Source organism: Phyllobates terribilis, unplaced genomic scaffold (assembly GCF_046119375.1).
Source record: "Phyllobates terribilis strain yellow unplaced genomic scaffold, ASM4611937v1 Scaffold_737__1_contigs__length_740118, whole genome shotgun sequence".
In the NCBI taxonomy this organism is placed as follows: Eukaryota; Metazoa; Chordata; class Amphibia; order Anura; family Dendrobatidae; genus Phyllobates; species Phyllobates terribilis.
In genome coordinates this window covers 632,322-652,088 of record NW_027363497.1, presented here as the reverse complement: position 1 = coordinate 652,088, position 19,767 = coordinate 632,322, and the positions used below count along the sequence as shown (strand labels likewise).

Here is a 19,767-nt window from a genome sequence, read left to right as displayed (position 1 = left end):
CAGGAGAGGTAATTAATCAGCAACCCTCCTGCTAAGGGTAGACAGCTGCTCGTTCCACCCCCCCCCCCCCGCCTTAATTGGTTCTCCTCCCTTCCAACGGTGTTGAGGCGGGTGGGAACAGCCGGGGGTTGAGGGTACTGTGCTAAAAGAGGTGGAGTTATGCAGATCTAAAACGCGTGGATTGCAGCAGCAGCAAGCCGAAAAGTGCAGGCATGTGAGGGATCTAGAGGTTGACAGCATGTCTTCTTAACGGGAGTGCAGGTGGCCATCTCCACAAATGGACTTTTCAGAATCCTTGGGTGGCACCGTAGTCGGAAACCAATTCTGGTTATCGCTTCTCGGCCTTTTGGCTAAGATCAAGTGTAGTATCTGTTCTTATCAGTTTAATATCTGATACGTCCCCTATCTGGGGACCATATATTAAATGGATTTTTAGAACAGGGAGATGGAAAAAGAGCTTGCTCTGTCCACTCCACGCATTGACCTGGTATTGCAGTATCTCCAGGACCGGTGCACCCCTTCTTTAATGCAGTTTCTAAAATCAGAAAGAATTGAATTCAATGCTTTTTGTTCATTTGGCTTGTTTGTCGGATTTTGGGATGGACTCTTTGGCTTTGCTTTTCTTCTCCTCATTGGATTTTTCATGTTAAAAGTTGCAGAAGCCAGATGACAAGCTCATTTTGGTTCAACTTCAGCAACTGTGCATTGCATTGCCATGTAATGTAATGCAATGCTATCTATCTAGCTCTCCCTCTATACTTCCTTTTGGATAAACAGACATATTAGGCAAGCATTTTGGAGCTTTCACCTAAATAACTACAGGTGGTGAGATAAGCTGCACAATATAATTGACCTTTCAGTATATTGTTGCACACACACCATCTATTTAGCAAATGCCCTTGTTATCAACAGCAGCCTTTTAAACTCACCTGAGCTAACAGGTATGTGAGCTGGTTACTCTGCTGCGCTTAAAATTTCTTTTTTGGTTTGCTACAATGCCTTTTCTGAAACGTTGTCTCCCTCTGCTGGAACACTGACTTCTTTCATTTAATGCCTGCAGACTATAAAAGAGAAACCAACCCAAAAAGTTTGGTTGATTAGTCTGTGGCATTCTTTTAAACTGTTGCTTATGGCGGTCTCTGTGAGCTTCTCAGTGACATTCAGCCATCCAGGTATCCCGCCTGCAGTAGACGGAATGTGGCAATGGAACGCTGGCTGCGCGTGTCATAATAGGCTCTGAGCCTTTATATACCTGCGCACAGCAGCAGCCACCTTCAGTCTGCTGCTGGACAGCCAGCAGCAGCAGCAGCAGCAGGAGAGGTAATTAATCAGCAACCCTCCTGCTAAGGGTAGACAGCTGCTCGTTCCACCCCCCCCCCCCGCCTTAATTGGTTCTCCTCCCTTCCAACGGTGTTGAGGCGGGTGGGAACAGCCGGGGGTTGAGGGTACTGTGCTAAAAGAGGTGGAGTTATGCAGATCTAAAACGCGTGGATTGCAGCAGCAGCAAGCCGAAAAGTGCAGGCATGTGAGGGATCTAGAGGTTGACAGCATGTCTTCTTAACGGGAGTCCAGGTGGCCATCTCCACAAATGGACTTTTCAGAATCCTTGGGTGGCACCGTAGTCGGAAACCAATTCTGGTTATCGCTTCTCAGCCTTTTGGCTAAGATCAAGTGTAGTATCTGTTCTTATCAGTTTAATATCTGATACGTCCCCTATCTGGGGACCATATATTAAATGGATTTTTAGAACAGGGAGATGGAAAAAGAGCTTGCTCTGTCCACTCCACGCATTGACCTGGTATTGCAGTATCTCCAGGACCGGTGCACCCCTTCTTTAATGCAGTTTCTAAAATCAGAAAGAATTGAATTCAATGCTTTTTGTTCATTTGGCTTGTTTGTCGGATTTTGGGATGGACTCTTTGGCTTTGCTTTTCTTCTCCTCATTGGATTTTTCATGTTAAAAGTTGCAGAAGCCAGATGACAAGCTCATTTTGGTTCAACTTCAGCAACTGTGCATTGCATTGCCATGTAATGTAATGCAATGCTATCTATCTAGCTCTCCCTCTATACTTCCTTTTGGATAAACAGACATATTAGGCAAGCATTTTGGAGCTTTCACCTAAATAACTACAGGTGGTGAGATAAGCTGCACAATATAATTGACCTTTCAGTATATTGTTGCACACACACCATCTATTTAGCAAATGCCCTTGTTATCAACAGCAGCCTTTTAAACTCACCTGAGCTAACAGGTATGTGAGCTGGTTACTCTGCTGCGCTTAAAATTTCTTTTTTGGTTTGCTACAATGCCTTTTCTGAAACGTTGTCTCCCTCTGCTGGAACACTGACTTCTTTCATTTAATGCCTGCAGACTATAAAAGAGAAACCAACCCAAAAAGTTTGGTTGATTAGTCTGTGGCATTCTTTTAAACTGTTGCTTATGGAGGTCTCTGTGAGCTTCTCAGTGACATTCAGCCATCCAGGTATCCCGCCGGCAGTAGACGGAATGTGGCAATGGAACGCTGGCTGTGCGTGTCATAATAGGCTCTGAGCCTTTATATACCTGCGCACAGCAGCAGCCACCTTCAGTCTGCTGCTGGACAGCCAGCAGCAGCAGCAGCAGGAGAGGTAATTAATCAGCAACCCTCCTGCTAAGGGTAGACAGCTGCTCGTTCCACCCCCCCCCCCGCCTTAATTGGTTCTCCTCCCTTCCAACGGTGTTGAGGCGGGTGGGAACAGCCGGGGGTTGAGGGTACTGTGCTAAAAGAGGTGGAGTTATGCAGATCTAAAACGCGTGGATTGCAGCAGCAGCAAGCCGAAAAGTGCAGGCATGTGAGGGATCTAGAGGTTGACAGCATGTCTTCTTAACGGGAGTCCAGGTGGCCATCTCCACAAATGGACTTTTCAGAATCCTTGGGTGGCACCGTAGTCGGAAACCAATTCTGGTTATCGCTTCTCGGCCTTTTGGCTAAGATCAAGTGTAGTATCTGTTCTTATCAGTTTAATATCTGATACGTCCCCTATCTGGGGACCATATATTAAATGGATTTTTAGAACAGGGAGATGGAAAAAGAGCTTGCTCTGTCCACTCCACGCATTGACCTGGTATTGCAGTATCTCCAGGACCGGTGCACCCCTTCTTTAATGCAGTTTCTAAAATCAGAAAGAATTGAATTCAATGCTTTTTGTTCATTTGGCTTGTTTGTCGGATTTTGGGATGGACTCTTTGGCTTTGCTTTTCTTCTCCTCATTGGATTTTTCATGTTAAAAGTTGCAGAAGCCAGATGACAAGCTCATTTTGGTTCAACTTCAGCAACTGTGCATTGCATTGCCATGTAATGTAATGCAATGCTATCTATCTAGCTCTCCCTCTATACTTCCTTTTGGATAAACAGACATATTAGGCAAGCATTTTGGAGCTTTCACCTAAATAACTACAGGTGGTGAGATAAGCTGCACAATATAATTGACCTTTCAGTATATTGTTGCACACACACCATCTATTTAGCAAATGCCCTTGTTATCAACAGCAGCCTTTTAAACTCACCTGAGCTAACAGGTATGTGAGCTGGTTACTCTGCTGCGCTTAAAATTTCTTTTTTGGTTTGCTACAATGCCTTTTCTGAAATGTTGTCTCCCTCTGCTGGAACACTGACTTCTTTCATTTAATGCCTGCAGACTATAAAAGAGAAACCAACCCAAAAAGTTTGGTTGATTAGTCTGTGGCATTCTTTTAAACTGTTGCTTATGGCGGTCTCTGTGAGCTTCTCAGTGACATTCAGCCATCCAGGTATCCCGCCTGCAGTAGACGGAATGTGGCAATGGAACGCTGGCTGCGCGTGTCATAATAGGCTCTGAGCCTTTATATACCTGCGCACAGCAGCAGCCACCTTCAGTCTGCTGCTGGACAGCCAGCAGCAACAACAGCAGCAGGAGAGGTAATTAATCAGCAACCCTCCTGCTAAGGGTAGACAGCTGCTCGTTCCACCCCCCCCCCGCCTTAATTGGTTCTCCTCCCTTCCAACGGTGTTGAGGCGGGTGGGAACAGCCGGGGGTTGAGGGTACTGTGCTAAAAGAGGTGGAGTTATGCAGATCTAAAACGCGTGGATTGCAGCAGCAGCAAGCCGAAAAGTGCAGGCATGTGAGGGATCTAGAGGTTGACAGCATGTCTTCTTAACGGGAGTCCAGGTGGCCATCTCCACAAATGGACTTTTCAGAATCCTTGGGTGGCACCGTAGTCGGAAACCAATTCTGGTTATCGCTTCTCGGCCTTTTGGCTAAGATCAAGTGTAGTATCTTTCGAAAAGGCGGTTTTGGATGTTGGCCGCCCTAGTAGATTGATACATTATGCACACTGGGGCTTAGGCGCTTGTTAGTACGCCAGTTGGCTAATATAGTCATCTGGTGGAAAGCATGGCCCCCCAGGATCGACGCCATTGGGCCGGGGAAGATCGAAAGCCCGAAGTGTGAAGTGCCCCAGGAGTGGTGACCCTGGGGTGCCTTAACTCACTGGGATTGGGAACCCCACTTGAGTTTATGGCACATTTGCACTAGCACTTCAATATTTCTTTCTTCACACACACCCTTATTCCGGGCCTTCTGGCCTTAGGATGGGGAATTTTTCAATTCCCGGTCGAAGGTCCGGGCAGTATTATACTGTGAAACCTTCACTATTTATTTAATTTTTTTTGTCACTGTGTGTCCACTTTTTCACGTGTGTCCACGTCCTTACTAGGATTTTGTCGGGATGCGGTTCCCTTACGGGTTCCTCTCTTGGCAGGTCTAGGGGGGGAGTGTGTGGCCATCAGGTTCCGCTCCCCCCTGATCCCCCCTGGCTCTCCTCTTTCGGGAGGAGAGCGTTGTTGGCTCCCCTCTTCCGGGAGGGGAGCACAGTCTTTGGCTCCCAGTGCCTTGCTCGGGTGAGAACTCGGGCAGGTATTGGGGGTAAGATTGGGTCCCCTCTGGCTCCGGCTGGAGGTGGCTATTTGTCCCTGTTCCTCGCTGTTGCCTTCTGGCTCGGAGGGACAGGGAAAGGTTTGGGGGACCCTTCTCCTTTTGGAGAGGGTTTCAAGAAGATCAGCATCCTAGTGCACTTTTTTTGTGGCACTTGTCACTTTTTTAAGCGCACTCGGGTTTTGTACACGAATTCGGGCTTTCAAAAAAAAAAAAAAAAAAAAAAAAATCTGTTCTTATCAGTTTAATATCTGATACGTCCCCTATCTGGGGACCATATATTAAATGGATTTTTAGAACAGGGAGATGGAAAAAGAGCTTGCTCTGTCCACTCCACGCATTGACCTGGTATTGCAGTATCTCCAGGACCGGTGCACCCCTTCTTTAATGCAGTTTCTAAAATCAGAAAGAATTGAATTCAATGCTTTTTGTTCATTTGGCTTGTTTGTCGGATTTTGGGATGGACTCTTTGGCTTTGCTTTTCTTCTCCTCATTGGATTTTTCATGTTAAAAGTTGCAGAAGCCAGATGACAAGCTCATTTTGGTTCAACTTCAGCAACTGTGCATTGCATTGCCATGTAATGTAATGCAATGCTATCTATCTAGCTCTCCCTCTATACTTCCTTTTGGATAAACAGACATATTAGGCAAGCATTTTGGAGCTTTCACCTAAATAACTACAGGTGGTGAGATAAGCTGCACAATATAATTGACCTTTCAGTATATTGTTGCACACACACCATCTATTTAGCAAATGCCCTTGTTATCAACAGCAGCCTTTTAAACTCACCTGAGCTAACAGGTATGTGAGCTGGTTACTCTGCTGCGCTTAAAATTTCTTTTTTGGTTTGCTACAATGCCTTTTCTGAAACGTTGTCTCCCTCTGCTGGAACACTGACTTCTTTCATTTAATGCCTGCAGACTATAAAAGAGAAACCAACCCAAAAAGTTTGGTTGATTAGTCTGTGGCATTCTTTTAAACTGTTGCTTATGGCGGTCTCTGTGAGCTTCTCAGTGACATTCAGCCATCCAGGTATCCCGCCTGCAGTAGACGGAATGTGGCAATGGAACGCTGGCTGCGCGTGTCATAATAGGCTCTGAGCCTTTATATACCTGCGCACAGCAGCAGCCACCTTCAGTCTGCTGCTGGACAGCCAGCAGCAGCAGCAGCAGCAGGAGAGGTAATTAATCAGCAACCCTCCTGCTAAGGGTAGACAGCTGCTCGTTCCACCCCCCCCCCCGCCTTAATTGGTTCTCCTCCCTTCCAACGGTGTTGAGGCGGGTGGGAACAGCCGGGGGTTGAGGGTACTGTGCTAAAAGAGGTGGAGTTATGCAGATCTAAAACGCGTGGATTGCAGCAGCAGCAAGCCGAAAAGTGCAGGCATGTGAGGGATCTAGAGGTTGACAGCATGTCTTCTTAACGGGAGTCCAGGTGGCCATCTCCACAAATGGACTTTTCAGAATCCTTGGGTGGCACCGTAGTCGGAAACCAATTCTGGTTATCGCTTCTCAGCCTTTTGGCTAAGATCAAGTGTAGTATCTGTTCTTATCAGTTTAATATCTGATACGTCCCCTATCTGGGGACCATATATTAAATGGATTTTTAGAACAGGGAGATGGAAAAAGAGCTTGCTCTGTCCACTCCACGCATTGACCTGGTATTGCAGTATCTCCAGGACCGGTGCACCCCTTCTTTAATGCAGTTTCTAAAATCAGAAAGAATTGAATTCAATGCTTTTTGTTCATTTGGCTTGTTTGTCGGATTTTGGGATGGACTCTTTGGCTTTGCTTTTCTTCTCCTCATTGGATTTTTCATGTTAAAAGTTGCAGAAGCCAGATGACAAGCTCATTTTGGTTCAACTTCAGCAACTGTGCATTGCATTGCCATGTAATGTAATGCAATGCTATCTATCTAGCTCTCCCTCTATACTTCCTTTTGGATAAACAGACATATTAGGCAAGCATTTTGGAGCTTTCACCTAAATAACTACAGGTGGTGAGATAAGCTGCACAATATAATTGACCTTTCAGTATATTGTTGCACACACACCATCTATTTAGCAAATGCCCTTGTTATCAACAGCAGCCTTTTAAACTCACCTGAGCTAACAGGTATGTGAGCTGGTTACTCTGCTGCGCTTAAAATTTCTTTTTTGGTTTGCTACAATGCCTTTTCTGAAACGTTGTCTCCCTCTGCTGGAACACTGACTTCTTTCATTTAATGCCTGCAGACTATAAAAGAGAAACCAACCCAAAAAGTTTGGTTGATTAGTCTGTGGCATTCTTTTAAACTGTTGCTTATGGAGGTCTCTGTGAGCTTCTCAGTGACATTCAGCCATCCAGGTATCCCGCCGGCAGTAGACGGAATGTGGCAATGGAACGCTGGCTGTGCGTGTCATAATAGGCTCTGAGCCTTTATATACCTGCGCACAGCAGCAGCCACCTTCAGTCTGCTGCTGGACAGCCAGCAGCAGCAGCAGCAGCAGGAGAGGTAATTAATCAGCAACCCTCCTGCTAAGGGTAGACAGCTGCTCGTTCCACCCCCCCCCCCGCCTTAATTGGTTCTCCTCCCTTCCAACGGTGTTGAGGCGGGTGGGAACAGCCGGGGGTTGAGGGTACTGTGCTAAAAGAGGTGGAGTTATGCAGATCTAAAACGCGTGGATTGCAGCAGCAGCAAGCCGAAAAGTGCAGGCATGTGAGGGATCTAGAGGTTGACAGCATGTCTTCTTAACGGGAGTCCAGGTGGCCATCTCCACAAATGGACTTTTCAGAATCCTTGGGTGGCACCGTAGTCGGAAACCAATTCTGGTTATCGCTTCTCGGCCTTTTGGCTAAGATCAAGTGTAGTATCTGTTCTTATCAGTTTAATATCTGATACGTCCCCTATCTGGGGACCATATATTAAATGGATTTTTAGAACAGGGAGATGGAAAAAGAGCTTGCTCTGTCCACTCCACGCATTGACCTGGTATTGCAGTATCTCCAGGACCGGTGCACCCCTTCTTTAATGCAGTTTCTAAAATCAGAAAGAATTGAATTCAATGCTTTTTGTTCATTTGGCTTGTTTGTCGGATTTTGGGATGGACTCTTTGGCTTTGCTTTTCTTCTCCTCATTGGATTTTTCATGTTAAAAGTTGCAGAAGCCAGATGACAAGCTCATTTTGGTTCAACTTCAGCAACTGTGCATTGCATTGCCATGTAATGTAATGCAATGCTATCTATCTAGCTCTCCCTCTATACTTCCTTTTGGATAAACAGACATATTAGGCAAGCATTTTGGAGCTTTCACCTAAATAACTACAGGTGGTGAGATAAGCTGCACAATATAATTGACCTTTCAGTATATTGTTGCACACACACCATCTATTTAGCAAATGCCCTTGTTATCAACAGCAGCCTTTTAAACTCACCTGAGCTAACAGGTATGTGAGCTGGTTACTCTGCTGCGCTTAAAATTTCTTTTTTGGTTTGCTACAATGCCTTTTCTGAAATGTTGTCTCCCTCTGCTGGAACACTGACTTCTTTCATTTAATGCCTGCAGACTATAAAAGAGAAACCAACCCAAAAAGTTTGGTTGATTAGTCTGTGGCATTCTTTTAAACTGTTGCTTATGGCGGTCTCTGTGAGCTTCTCAGTGACATTCAGCCATCCAGGTATCCCGCCTGCAGTAGACGGAATGTGGCAATGGAACGCTGGCTGCGCGTGTCATAATAGGCTCTGAGCCTTTATATACCTGCGCACAGCAGCAGCCACCTTCAGTCTGCTGCTGGACAGCCAGCAGCAACAACAGCAGCAGGAGAGGTAATTAATCAGCAACCCTCCTGCTAAGGGTAGACAGCTGCTCGTTCCACCCCCCCCCCGCCTTAATTGGTTCTCCTCCCTTCCAACGGTGTTGAGGCGGGTGGGAACAGCCGGGGGTTGAGGGTACTGTGCTAAAAGAGGTGGAGTTATGCAGATCTAAAACGCGTGGATTGCAGCAGCAGCAAGCCGAAAAGTGCAGGCATGTGAGGGATCTAGAGGTTGACAGCATGTCTTCTTAACGGGAGTCCAGGTGGCCATCTCCACAAATGGACTTTTCAGAATCCTTGGGTGGCACCGTAGTCGGAAACCAATTCTGGTTATCGCTTCTCGGCCTTTTGGCTAAGATCAAGTGTAGTATCTTTCGAAAAGGCGGTTTTGGATGTTGGCCGCCCTAGTAGATTGATACATTATGCACACTGGGGCTTAGGCGCTTGTTAGTACGCCAGTTGGCTAATATAGTCATCTGGTGGAAAGCATGGCCCCCCAGGATCGACGCCATTGGGCCGGGGAAGATCGAAAGCCCGAAGTGTGAAGTGCCCCAGGAGTGGTGACCCTGGGGTGCCTTAACTCACTGGGATTGGGAACCCCACTTGAGTTTATGGCACATTTGCACTAGCACTTCAATATTTCTTTCTTCACACACACCCTTATTCCGGGCCTTCTGGCCTTAGGATGGGGAATTTTTCAATTCCCGGTCGAAGGTCCGGGCAGTATTATACTGTGAAACCTTCACTATTTATTTAATTTTTTTTGTCACTGTGTGTCCACTTTTTCACGTGTGTCCACGTCCTTACTAGGATTTTGTCGGGATGCGGTTCCCTTACGGGTTCCTCTCTTGGCAGGTCTAGGGGGGGAGTGTGTGGCCATCAGGTTCCGCTCCCCCCTGATCCCCCCTGGCTCTCCTCTTTCGGGAGGAGAGCGTTGTTGGCTCCCCTCTTCCGGGAGGGGAGCACAGTCTTTGGCTCCCAGTGCCTTGCTCGGGTGAGAACTCGGGCAGGTATTGGGGGTAAGATTGGGTCCCCTCTGGCTCCGGCTGGAGGTGGCTATTTGTCCCTGTTCCTCGCTGTTGCCTTCTGGCTCGGAGGGACAGGGAAAGGTTTGGGGGACCCTTCTCCTTTTGGAGAGGGTTTCAAGAAGATCAGCATCCTAGTGCACTTTTTTTGTGGCACTTGTCACTTTTTTAAGCGCACTCGGGTTTTGTACACGAATTCGGGCTTTCAAAAAAAAAAAAAAAAAAAAAAAAATCTGTTCTTATCAGTTTAATATCTGATACGTCCCCTATCTGGGGACCATATATTAAATGGATTTTTAGAACAGGGAGATGGAAAAAGAGCTTGCTCTGTCCACTCCACGCATTGACCTGGTATTGCAGTATCTCCAGGACCGGTGCACCCCTTCTTTAATGCAGTTTCTAAAATCAGAAAGAATTGAATTCAATGCTTTTTGTTCATTTGGCTTGTTTGTCGGATTTTGGGATGGACTCTTTGGCTTTGCTTTTCTTCTCCTCATTGGATTTTTCATGTTAAAAGTTGCAGAAGCCAGATGACAAGCTCATTTTGGTTCAACTTCAGCAACTGTGCATTGCATTGCCATGTAATGTAATGCAATGCTATCTATCTAGCTCTCCCTCTATACTTCCTTTTGGATAAACAGACATATTAGGCAAGCATTTTGGAGCTTTCACCTAAATAACTACAGGTGGTGAGATAAGCTGCACAATATAATTGACCTTTCAGTATATTGTTGCACACACACCATCTATTTAGCAAATGCCCTTGTTATCAACAGCAGCCTTTTAAACTCACCTGAGCTAACAGGTATGTGAGCTGGTTACTCTGCTGCGCTTAAAATTTCTTTTTTGGTTTGCTACAATGCCTTTTCTGAAACGTTGTCTCCCTCTGCTGGAACACTGACTTCTTTCATTTAATGCCTGCAGACTATAAAAGAGAAACCAACCCAAAAAGTTTGGTTGATTAGTCTGTGGCATTCTTTTAAACTGTTGCTTATGGCGGTCTCTGTGAGCTTCTCAGTGACATTCAGCCATCCAGGTATCCCGCCTGCAGTAGACGGAATGTGGCAATGGAACGCTGGCTGCGCGTGTCATAATAGGCTCTGAGCCTTTATATACCTGCGCACAGCAGCAGCCACCTTCAGTCTGCTGCTGGACAGCCAGCAGCAGCAGCAGCAGCAGCAGGAGAGGTAATTAATCAGCAACCCTCCTGCTAAGGGTAGACAGCTGCTCGTTCCACCCCCCCCCCGCCTTAATTGGTTCTCCTCCCTTCCAACGGTGTTGAGGCGGGTGGGAACAGCCGGGGGTTGAGGGTACTGTGCTAAAAGAGGTGGAGTTATGCAGATCTAAAACGCGTGGATTGCAGCAGCAGCAAGCCGAAAAGTGCAGGCATGTGAGGGATCTAGAGGTTGACAGCATGTCTTCTTAACGGGAGTCCAGGTGGCCATCTCCACAAATGGACTTTTCAGAATCCTTGGGTGGCACCGTAGTCGGAAACCAATTCTGGTTATCGCTTCTCGGCCTTTTGGCTAAGATCAAGTGTAGTATCTGTTCTTATCAGTTTAATATCTGATACGTCCCCTATCTGGGGACCATATATTAAATGGATTTTTAGAACAGGGAGATGGAAAAAGAGCTTGCTCTGTCCACTCCACGCATTGACCTGGTATTGCAGTATCTCCAGGACCGGTGCACCCCTTCTTTAATGCAGTTTCTAAAATCAGAAAGAATTGAATTCAATGCTTTTTGTTCATTTGGCTTGTTTGTCGGATTTTGGGATGGACTCTTTGGCTTTGCTTTTCTTCTCCTCATTGGATTTTTCATGTTAAAAGTTGCAGAAGCCAGATGACAAGCTCATTTTGGTTCAACTTCAGCAACTGTGCATTGCATTGCCATGTAATGTAATGCAATGCTATCTATCTAGCTCTCCCTCTATACTTCCTTTTGGATAAACAGACATATTAGGCAAGCATTTTGGAGCTTTCACCTAAATAACTACAGGTGGTGAGATAAGCTGCACAATATAATTGACCTTTCAGTATATTGTTGCACACACACCATCTATTTAGCAAATGCCCTTGTTATCAACAGCAGCCTTTTAAACTCACCTGAGCTAACAGGTATGTGAGCAGGTTACTCTGCTGCGCTTAAAATTTCTTTTTTGGTTTGCTACAATGCCTTTTCTGAAACGTTGTCTCCCTCTGCTGGAACACTGACTTCTTTCATTTAATGCCTGCAGACTATAAAAGAGAAACCAACCCAAAAAGTTTGGTTGATTAGTCTGTGGCATTCTTTTAAACTGTTGCTTATGGCGGTCTCTGTGAGCTTCTCAGTGACATTCAGCCATCCAGGTATCCCGCCTGCAGTAGACGGAATGTGGCAATGGAACGCTGGCTGCGCGTGTCATAATAGGCTCTGAGCCTTTATATACCTGCGCACAGCAGCAGCCACCTTCAGTCTGCTGCTGGACAGCCAGCAGCAGCAGCAGCAGCAGGAGAGGTAATTAATCAGCAACCCTCCTGCTAAGGGTAGACAGCTGCTCGTTCCACCCCCCCCCCCCGCCTTAATTGGTTCTCCTCCCTTCCAACGGTGTTGAGGCGGGTGGGAACAGCCGGGGGTTGAGGGTACTGTGCTAAAAGAGGTGGAGTTATGCAGATCTAAAACGCGTGGATTGCAGCAGCAGCAAGCCGAAAAGTGCAGGCATGTGAGGGATCTAGAGGTTGACAGCATGTCTTCTTAACGGGAGTCCAGGTGGCCATCTCCACAAATGGACTTTTCAGAATCCTTGGGTGGCACCGTAGTTCGAAACCAATTCTGGTTATCGCTTCTCGGCCTTTTGGCTAAGATCAAGTGTAGTATCTGTTCTTATCAGTTTAATATCTGATACGTCCCCTATCTGGGGACCATATATTAAATGGATTTTTAGAACAGGGAGATGGAAAAAGAGCTTGCTCTGTCCACTCCACGCATTGACCTGGTATTGCAGTATCTCCAGGACCGGTGCACCCCTTCTTTAATGCAGTTTCTAAAATCAGAAAGAATTGAATTCAATGCTTTTTGTTCATTTGGCTTGTTTGTCGGATTTTGGGATGGACTCTTTGGCTTTGCTTTTCTTCTCCTCATTGGATTTTTCATGTTAAAAGTTGCAGAAGCCAGATGACAAGCTCATTTTGGTTCAACTTCAGCAACTGTGCATTGCATTGCCATGTAATGTAATGCAATGCTATCTATCTAGCTCTCCCTCTATACTTCCTTTTGGATAAACAGACATATTAGGCAAGCATTTTGGAGCTTTCACCTAAATAACTACAGGTGGTGAGATAAGCTGCACAATATAATTGACCTTTCAGTATATTGTTGCACACACACCATCTATTTAGCAAATGCCCTTGTTATCAACAGCAGCCTTTTAAACTCACCTGAGCTAACAGGTATGTGAGCTGGTTACTCTGCTGCGCTTAAAATTTCTTTTTTGGTTTGCTACAATGCCTTTTCTGAAACGTTGTCTCCCTCTGCTGGAACACTGACTTCTTTCATTTAATGCCTGCAGACTATAAAAGAGAAACCAACCCAAAAAGTTTGGTTGATTAGTCTGTGGCATTCTTTTAAACTGTTGCTTATGGCGGTCTCTGTGAGCTTCTCAGTGACATTCAGCCATCCAGGTATCCCGCCTGCAGTAGACGGAATGTGGCAATGGAACGCTGGCTGCGCGTGTCATAATAGGCTCTGAGCCTTTATATACCTGCGCACAGCAGCAGCCACCTTCAGTCTGCTGCTGGACAGCCAGCAGCAGCAGCAGCAGGAGAGGTAATTAATCAGCAACCCTCCTGCTAAGGGTAGACAGCTGCTCGTTCCACCCCCCCCCCCCGCCTTAATTGGTTCTCCTCCCTTCCAACGGTGTTGAGGCGGGTGGGAACAGCCGGGGGTTGAGGGTACTGTGCTAAAAGAGGTGGAGTTATGCAGATCTAAAACGCGTGGATTGCAGCAGCAGCAAGCCGAAAAGTGCAGGCATGTGAGGGATCTAGAGGTTGACAGCATGTCTTCTTAACGGGAGTCCAGGTGGCCATCTCCACAAATGGACTTTTCAGAATCCTTGGGTGGCACCGTAGTCGGAAACCAATTCTGGTTATCGCTTCTCGGCCTTTTGGCTAAGATCAAGTGTAGTATCTGTTCTTATCAGTTTAATATCTGATACGTCCCCTATCTGGGGACCATATATTAAATGGATTTTTAGAACAGGGAGATGGAAAAAGAGCTTGCTCTGTACACTCCACGCATTGACCTGGTATTGCAGTATCTCCAGGACCGGTGCACCCCTTCTTTAATGCAGTTTCTAAAATCAGAAAGAATTGAATTCAATGCTTTTTGTTCATTTGGCTTGTTTGTCGGATTTTGGGATGGACTCTTTGGCTTTGCTTTTCTTCTCCTCATTGGATTTTTCATGTTAAAAGTTGCAGAAGTCAGATGACAAGCTCATTTTGGTTCAACTTCAGCAACTGTGCATTGCATTGCCATGTAATGTAACGCAATGCTATCTATCTAGCTCTCCCTCTATACTTCCTTTTGGATAAACAGACATATTAGGCAAGCATTTTGGAGCTTTCACCTAAATAACTACAGGTGGTGAGATAAGCTGCACAATATAATTGACCTTTCAGTATATTGTTGCACACACACCATCTATTTAGCAAATGCCCTTGTTATCAACAGCAGCCTTTTAAACTCACCTGAGCTAACAGGTATGTGAGCTGGTTACTCTGCTGCGCTTAAAATTTCTTTTTTGGTTTGCTACAATGCCTTTTCTGAAACGTTGTCTCCCTCTGCTGGAACACTGACTTCTTTCATTTAATGCCTGCAGACTATAAAAGAGAAACCAACCCAAAAAGTTTGGTTGATTAGTCTGTGGCATTCTTTTAAACTGTTGCTTATGGCGGTCTCTGTGAGCTTCTCAGTGACATTCAGCCATCCAGGTATCCCGCCTGCAGTAGACGGAATGTGGCAATGGAACGCTGGCTGCGCGTGTCATAATAGGCTCTGAGCCTTTATATACCTGCGCACAGCAGCAGCAACCTTCAGTCTGCTGCTGGACAGCCAGCAGCAGCAGCAGGAGAGGTAATTAATCAGCAACCCTCCTGCTAAGGGTAGACAGCTGCTCGTTCCACCACCCCCCCCCCGCCTTAATTTCTTCTCCTCCCTTCCAAAGGTGTTGAGGCGGGTGGGAACAGCCGGGGGTTGAGGGTACTGTGCTAAAAGAGGTGGAGTTATGCAGATCTAAAACGCGTGGATTGCAGCAGCAGCAAGCCGAAAAGTGCAGGCATGTGAGGGATCTAGAGGTTGACAGCATGTCTTCTTAACGGGAGTCCAGGTGGCCATCTCCACAAATGGACTTTTCAGAATCCTTGGGTGGCACCGTAGTCGGAAACCAATTCTGGTTATCGCTTCTCGGCCTTTTGGCTAAGATCAAGTGTAGTATCTGTTCTTATCAGTTTAATATCTGATACGTCCCCTATCTGGGGACCATATATTAAATGGATTTTTAGAACAGGGAGATGGAAAAAGAGCTTGCTCTGTCCACTCCACGCATTGACCTGGTATTGCAGTATCTCCAGGACCGGTGCACCCCTTCTTTAATGCAGTTTCTAAAATCAGAAAGAATTGAATTCAATGCTTTTTGTTCATTTGGCTTGTTTGTCGGATTTTGGGATGGACTCTTTGGCTTTGCTTTTCTTCTCCTCATTGGATTTTTCATGTTAAAAGTTGCAGAAGCCAGATGACAAGCTCATTTTGGTTCAACTTCAGCAACTGTGCATTGCATTGCCATGTAATGTAATGCAATGCTATCTATCTAGCTCTCCCTCTATACTTCCTTTTGGATAAAGAGACATATTAGGCAAGCATTTTGGAGCTTTCACCTAAATAACTACAGGTGGTGAGATAAGCTGCACAATATAATTGACCTTTCAGTATATTGTTGCACACACACCATCTATTTAGCAAATGCCCTTGTTATCAACAGCAGCCTTTTAAACTCACCTGAGCTAACAGGTATGTGAGCTGGTTACTCTGCTGCGCTTAAAATTTCTTTTTTGGTTTGCTACAATGCCTTTTCTGAAACGTTGTCTCCCTCTGCTGGAACACTGACTTCTTTCATTTAATGCCTGCAGACTATAAAAGAGAAACCAACCCAAAAAGTTTGGTTGATTAGCCTGTGGCATTCTTTTAAACTGTTGCTTATGGCGGTCTCTGTGAGCTTCTCAGTGACATTCAGCCATCCAGGTATCCCGCCTGCAGTAGACGGAATGTGGCAATGGAACGCTGGCTGCGCGTGTCATAATAGGCTCTGAGCCTTTATATACCTGCGCACAGCAGCAGCCACCTTCAGTCTGCTGCTGGACAGCCAGCAGCAGCAGCAGCAGGAGAGGTAATTAATCAGCAACCCTCCTGCTAAGGGTAGACAGCTGCTCGTTCCACCCCCCCCCCCCGCCTTAATTGGTTCTCCTCCCTTCCAACGGTGTTGAGGCGGGTGGGAACAGCCGGGGGTTGAGGGTACTGTGCTAAAAGAGGTGGAGTTATGCAGATCTAAAACGCGTGGATTGCAGCAGCAGCAAGCCGAAAAGTGCAGGCATGTGAGGGATCTAGAGGTTAACAGCATGTCTTCTTAACGGGAGTCCAGGTGGCCATCTCCACAAATGGACTTTTCAGAATCCTTGGGTGGCACCGTAGTCGGAAACCAATTCTGGTTATCGCTTCTCGGCCTTTTGGCTAAGATCAAGTGTAGTATCTGTTCTTATCAGTTTAATATCTGATACGTCCCCTATCTGGGGACCATATATTAAATGGATTTTTAGAACAGGGAGATGGAAAAAGAGCTTGCTCTGTCCACTCCACGCATTGACCTGGTATTGCAGTATCTCCAGGACCGGTGCACCCCTTCTTTAATGCAGTTTCTAAAATCAGAAAGAATTGAATTCAATGCTTTTTGTTCATTTGGCTTGTTTGTCGGATTTTGGGATGGACTCTTTGGCTTTGCTTTTCTTCTCCTCATTGGATTTTTCATGTTAAAAGTTGCAGAAGCCAGATGACAAGCTCATTTTGGTTCAACTTCAGCAACTGTGCATTGCATTGCCATGTAATGTAATGCAATGCTATCTATCTAGCTCTCCCTCTATACTTCCTTTTGGATAAACAGACATATTAGGCAAGCATTTTGGAGCTTTCACCTAAATAACTACAGGTGGTGAGATAAGCTGCACAATATAATTGACCTTTCAGTATATTGTTGCACACACACCATCTATTTAGCAAATGCCCTTGTTATCAACAGCAGCCTTTTAAACTCACCTGAGCTAACAGGTATGTGAGCTGGTTACTCTGCTGCGCTTACAATTTCTTTTTTGGTTTGCTACAATGCCTTTTCTGAAACGTTGTCTCCCTCTGCTGGAACACTGACTTCTTTCATTTAATGCCTGCAGACTATAAAAGAGAAACCAACCCAAAAAGTTTGGTTGATTAGTCTGTGGCATTCTTTTAAACTGTTGCTTATGGCGGTCTCTGTGAGCTTCTCAGTGACATTCAGCCATCCAGGTATCCCGCCTGCAGTAGACGGAATGTGGCAATGGAACGCTGGCTGCGCGTGTCATAATAGGCTCTGAGCCTTTATATACCTGCGCACAGCAGCAGCCACCTTCAGTCTGCTGCTGGACAGCCAGCAGCAGCAGCAGTAGCAGGAGAGGTAATTAATCAGCAACCCTCCTGCTAAGGGTAGACAGCTGCTCGTTCCACCCCCCCCCCCCGCCTTAATTGGTTCTCCTCAATTCCAACGGTGTTGAGGCGGGTGGGAACAGCCGGGGGTTGAGGGTACTGTGCTAAAAGAGGTGGAGTTATGCAGATCTAAAACGCGTGGATTGCAGCAGCAGCAAGCCGAAAAGTGCAGGCATGTGAGGGATCTAGAGGTTGACAGCATGTCTTCTTAACGGGAGTCCAGGTGGCCATCTCCACAAATGGACTTTTCAGAATCCTTGGGTGGCACCGTAGTCGGAAACCAATTCTGGTTATCGCTTCTCGGCCTTTTGGCTAAGATCAAGTGTAGTATCTGTTCTTATCAGTTTAATATCTGATACGTCCCCTATCTGGGGACAATATATTAAATGGATTTTTAGAACAGGGAGATGGAAAAAGAGCTTGCTCTGTCCACTCCACGCATTGACCTGGTATTGCAGTATCTCCAGGACCGGTGCACCCCTTCTTTAATGCAGTTTCTAAAATCAGAAAGAATTGAATTCAATGCTTTTTGTTCATTTGGCTTGTTTGTCGGATTTTGGGATGGACTCTTTGGCTTTGCTTTTCTTCTCCTCATTGGATTTTTCATGTTAAAAGTTGCAGAAGCCAGATGACAAGCTCATTTTGGTTCAACTTCAGCAACTGTGCATTGCATTGCCATGTAATGTAATGCAATGCTATCTATCTAGCTCTCCCTCTATACTTCCTTTTGGATAAACAGACATATTAGGCAAGCATTTTGGAGCTTTCACCTAAATAACTACAGGTGGTGAGATAAGCTGCACAATATAATTGACCTTTCAGTATATTGTTGCACACACACCATCTATTTAGCAAATGCCCTTGTTATCAACAGCAGCCTTTTAAACTCACCTGAGCTAACAGGTATGTGAGCTGGTTACTCTGCTGCGCTTTCAATTTCTTTTTTGGTTTGCTACAATGCCTTTTCTGAAACGTTGTCTCCCTCTGCTGGAACACTGACTTCTTTCATTTAATGCCTGCAGACTATAAAAGAGAAACCAACCCAAAAAGTTTGGTTGATTAGTCTGTGGCATTCTTTTAAACTGTTGCTTATGGCGGTCTCTGTGAGCTTCTCAGTGACATTCAGCCATCCAGGTATCCCGCCTGCAGTAGACGGAATGTGGCAATGGAACGCTGGCTGCGCGTGTCATAATAGGCTCTGAGCCTTTATATACCTGCGCACAGCAGCAGCCACCTTCAGTCTGCTGCTGGACAGCCAGCAGCAGCAGCAGCAGGAGAGGTAATTAATCAGCAACCCTCCTGCTAAGGGTAGACAGCTGCTCGTTCCACCCCCCCCCCCGCCTTAATTGGTTCTCCTCCCTTCCAACGGTGTTGAGGCGGGTGGGAACAGCCGGGGGTTGAGGGTACTGTGCTAAAAGAGGTGGAGTTATGCAGATCTAAAACGCGTGGATTGCAGCAGCAGCAAGCCGAAAAGTGCAGGCATGTGAGGGATCTAGAGGTTAACAGCATGTCTTCTTAACGGGAGTCCAGGTGGCCATCTCCACAAATGGACTTTTCAGAATCCTTGGGTGGCACCGTAGTCGGAAACCAATTCTGGTTATCGCTTCTCGGCCTTTTGGCTAAGATCAAGTGTAGTATCTGTTCTTATCAGTTTAATATCTGATACGTCCCCTATCTGGGGACCATATATTAAATGGATTTTTAGAACAGGGAGATGGAAAAAGAGCTTGCTCTGTCCACTCCACGCATTGACCTGGTATTGCAGTATCTCCAGGACCGGTGCACCCCTTCTTTAATGCAGTTTCTAAAATCAGAAAGAATTGAATTCAATGCTTTTTGTTCATTTGGCTTGTTTGTCGGATTTTGGGATGGACTCTTTGGCTTTGCTTTTCTTCTCCTCATTGGATTTTTCATGTTAAAAGTTGCAGAAGCCAGATGACAAGCTCATTTTGGTTCAACTTCAGCAACTGTGCATTGCATTGCCATGTAATGTAATGCAATGCTATCTATCTAGCTCTCCCTCTATACTTCCTTTTGGATAAACAGACATATTAGGCAAGCATTTTGGAGCTTTCACCTAAATAACTACAGGTGGTGAGATAAGCTGCACAATATAATTGACCTTTCAGTATATTGTTGCACACACACCATCTATTTAGCAAATGCCCTTGTTATCAACAGCAGCCTTTTAAACTCACCTGAGCTAACAGGTATGTGAGCTGGTTACTCTGCTGCGCTTACAA

The 19,767-nt window shown here is 45.8% G+C and overlaps 14 non-coding genes and 2 pseudogenes across 14 annotated transcripts; all 16 read left to right on the top strand.

The window, feature by feature from the left end:
• Positions 1-330: 330 nt before the first annotated feature.
• LOC141238323 (U2 spliceosomal RNA) lies at positions 331-521 on the top strand. Its single transcript, XR_012303813.1, has one exon. It is a non-coding gene; the product is annotated as a U2 spliceosomal RNA (small nuclear RNA).
• A 1,120-nt stretch (positions 522-1,641) lies between these two features.
• On the top strand, positions 1,642-1,832 carry LOC141238409 (U2 spliceosomal RNA). The gene has a single exon (XR_012303896.1). It is a non-coding gene; the product is annotated as a U2 spliceosomal RNA (small nuclear RNA).
• Positions 1,833-2,948: 1,116 nt separating this feature from the next.
• On the top strand, positions 2,949-3,139 carry LOC141238322 (U2 spliceosomal RNA). Its single transcript, XR_012303812.1, has one exon. It is a non-coding gene; the product is annotated as a U2 spliceosomal RNA (small nuclear RNA).
• Positions 3,140-4,257: 1,118 nt separating this feature from the next.
• LOC141237986 (U2 spliceosomal RNA) lies at positions 4,258-4,349 on the top strand (annotated as a pseudogene).
• Positions 4,350-5,146: 797 nt separating this feature from the next.
• On the top strand, positions 5,147-5,335 carry LOC141237972 (U2 spliceosomal RNA). Its single transcript, XR_012303488.1, has one exon. It is a non-coding gene; the product is annotated as a U2 spliceosomal RNA (small nuclear RNA).
• A 1,119-nt stretch (positions 5,336-6,454) lies between these two features.
• On the top strand, positions 6,455-6,645 carry LOC141238408 (U2 spliceosomal RNA). The gene has a single exon (XR_012303895.1). It is a non-coding gene; the product is annotated as a U2 spliceosomal RNA (small nuclear RNA).
• A 1,119-nt stretch (positions 6,646-7,764) lies between these two features.
• On the top strand, positions 7,765-7,955 carry LOC141238321 (U2 spliceosomal RNA). Its single transcript, XR_012303811.1, has one exon. It is a non-coding gene; the product is annotated as a U2 spliceosomal RNA (small nuclear RNA).
• A 1,118-nt stretch (positions 7,956-9,073) lies between these two features.
• Positions 9,074-9,165, top strand: LOC141237985 (U2 spliceosomal RNA; annotated as a pseudogene).
• Positions 9,166-9,962: 797 nt separating this feature from the next.
• Positions 9,963-10,151, top strand: LOC141237971 (U2 spliceosomal RNA). The gene has a single exon (XR_012303487.1). It is a non-coding gene; the product is annotated as a U2 spliceosomal RNA (small nuclear RNA).
• Positions 10,152-11,272: 1,121 nt separating this feature from the next.
• On the top strand, positions 11,273-11,463 carry LOC141238320 (U2 spliceosomal RNA). Its single transcript, XR_012303810.1, has one exon. It is a non-coding gene; the product is annotated as a U2 spliceosomal RNA (small nuclear RNA).
• Positions 11,464-12,583: 1,120 nt separating this feature from the next.
• LOC141238319 (U2 spliceosomal RNA) lies at positions 12,584-12,774 on the top strand. Its single transcript, XR_012303809.1, has one exon. It is a non-coding gene; the product is annotated as a U2 spliceosomal RNA (small nuclear RNA).
• A 1,117-nt stretch (positions 12,775-13,891) lies between these two features.
• LOC141238427 (U2 spliceosomal RNA) lies at positions 13,892-14,082 on the top strand. The gene has a single exon (XR_012303913.1). It is a non-coding gene; the product is annotated as a U2 spliceosomal RNA (small nuclear RNA).
• Positions 14,083-15,197: 1,115 nt separating this feature from the next.
• On the top strand, positions 15,198-15,388 carry LOC141238318 (U2 spliceosomal RNA). Its single transcript, XR_012303808.1, has one exon. It is a non-coding gene; the product is annotated as a U2 spliceosomal RNA (small nuclear RNA).
• Positions 15,389-16,505: 1,117 nt separating this feature from the next.
• LOC141238317 (U2 spliceosomal RNA) lies at positions 16,506-16,696 on the top strand. Its single transcript, XR_012303807.1, has one exon. It is a non-coding gene; the product is annotated as a U2 spliceosomal RNA (small nuclear RNA).
• Positions 16,697-17,816: 1,120 nt separating this feature from the next.
• LOC141238105 (U2 spliceosomal RNA) lies at positions 17,817-18,007 on the top strand. The gene has a single exon (XR_012303600.1). It is a non-coding gene; the product is annotated as a U2 spliceosomal RNA (small nuclear RNA).
• Positions 18,008-19,123: 1,116 nt separating this feature from the next.
• Positions 19,124-19,314, top strand: LOC141238316 (U2 spliceosomal RNA). The gene has a single exon (XR_012303806.1). It is a non-coding gene; the product is annotated as a U2 spliceosomal RNA (small nuclear RNA).
• The last annotated feature ends 453 nt before the right edge of the window (positions 19,315-19,767 follow it).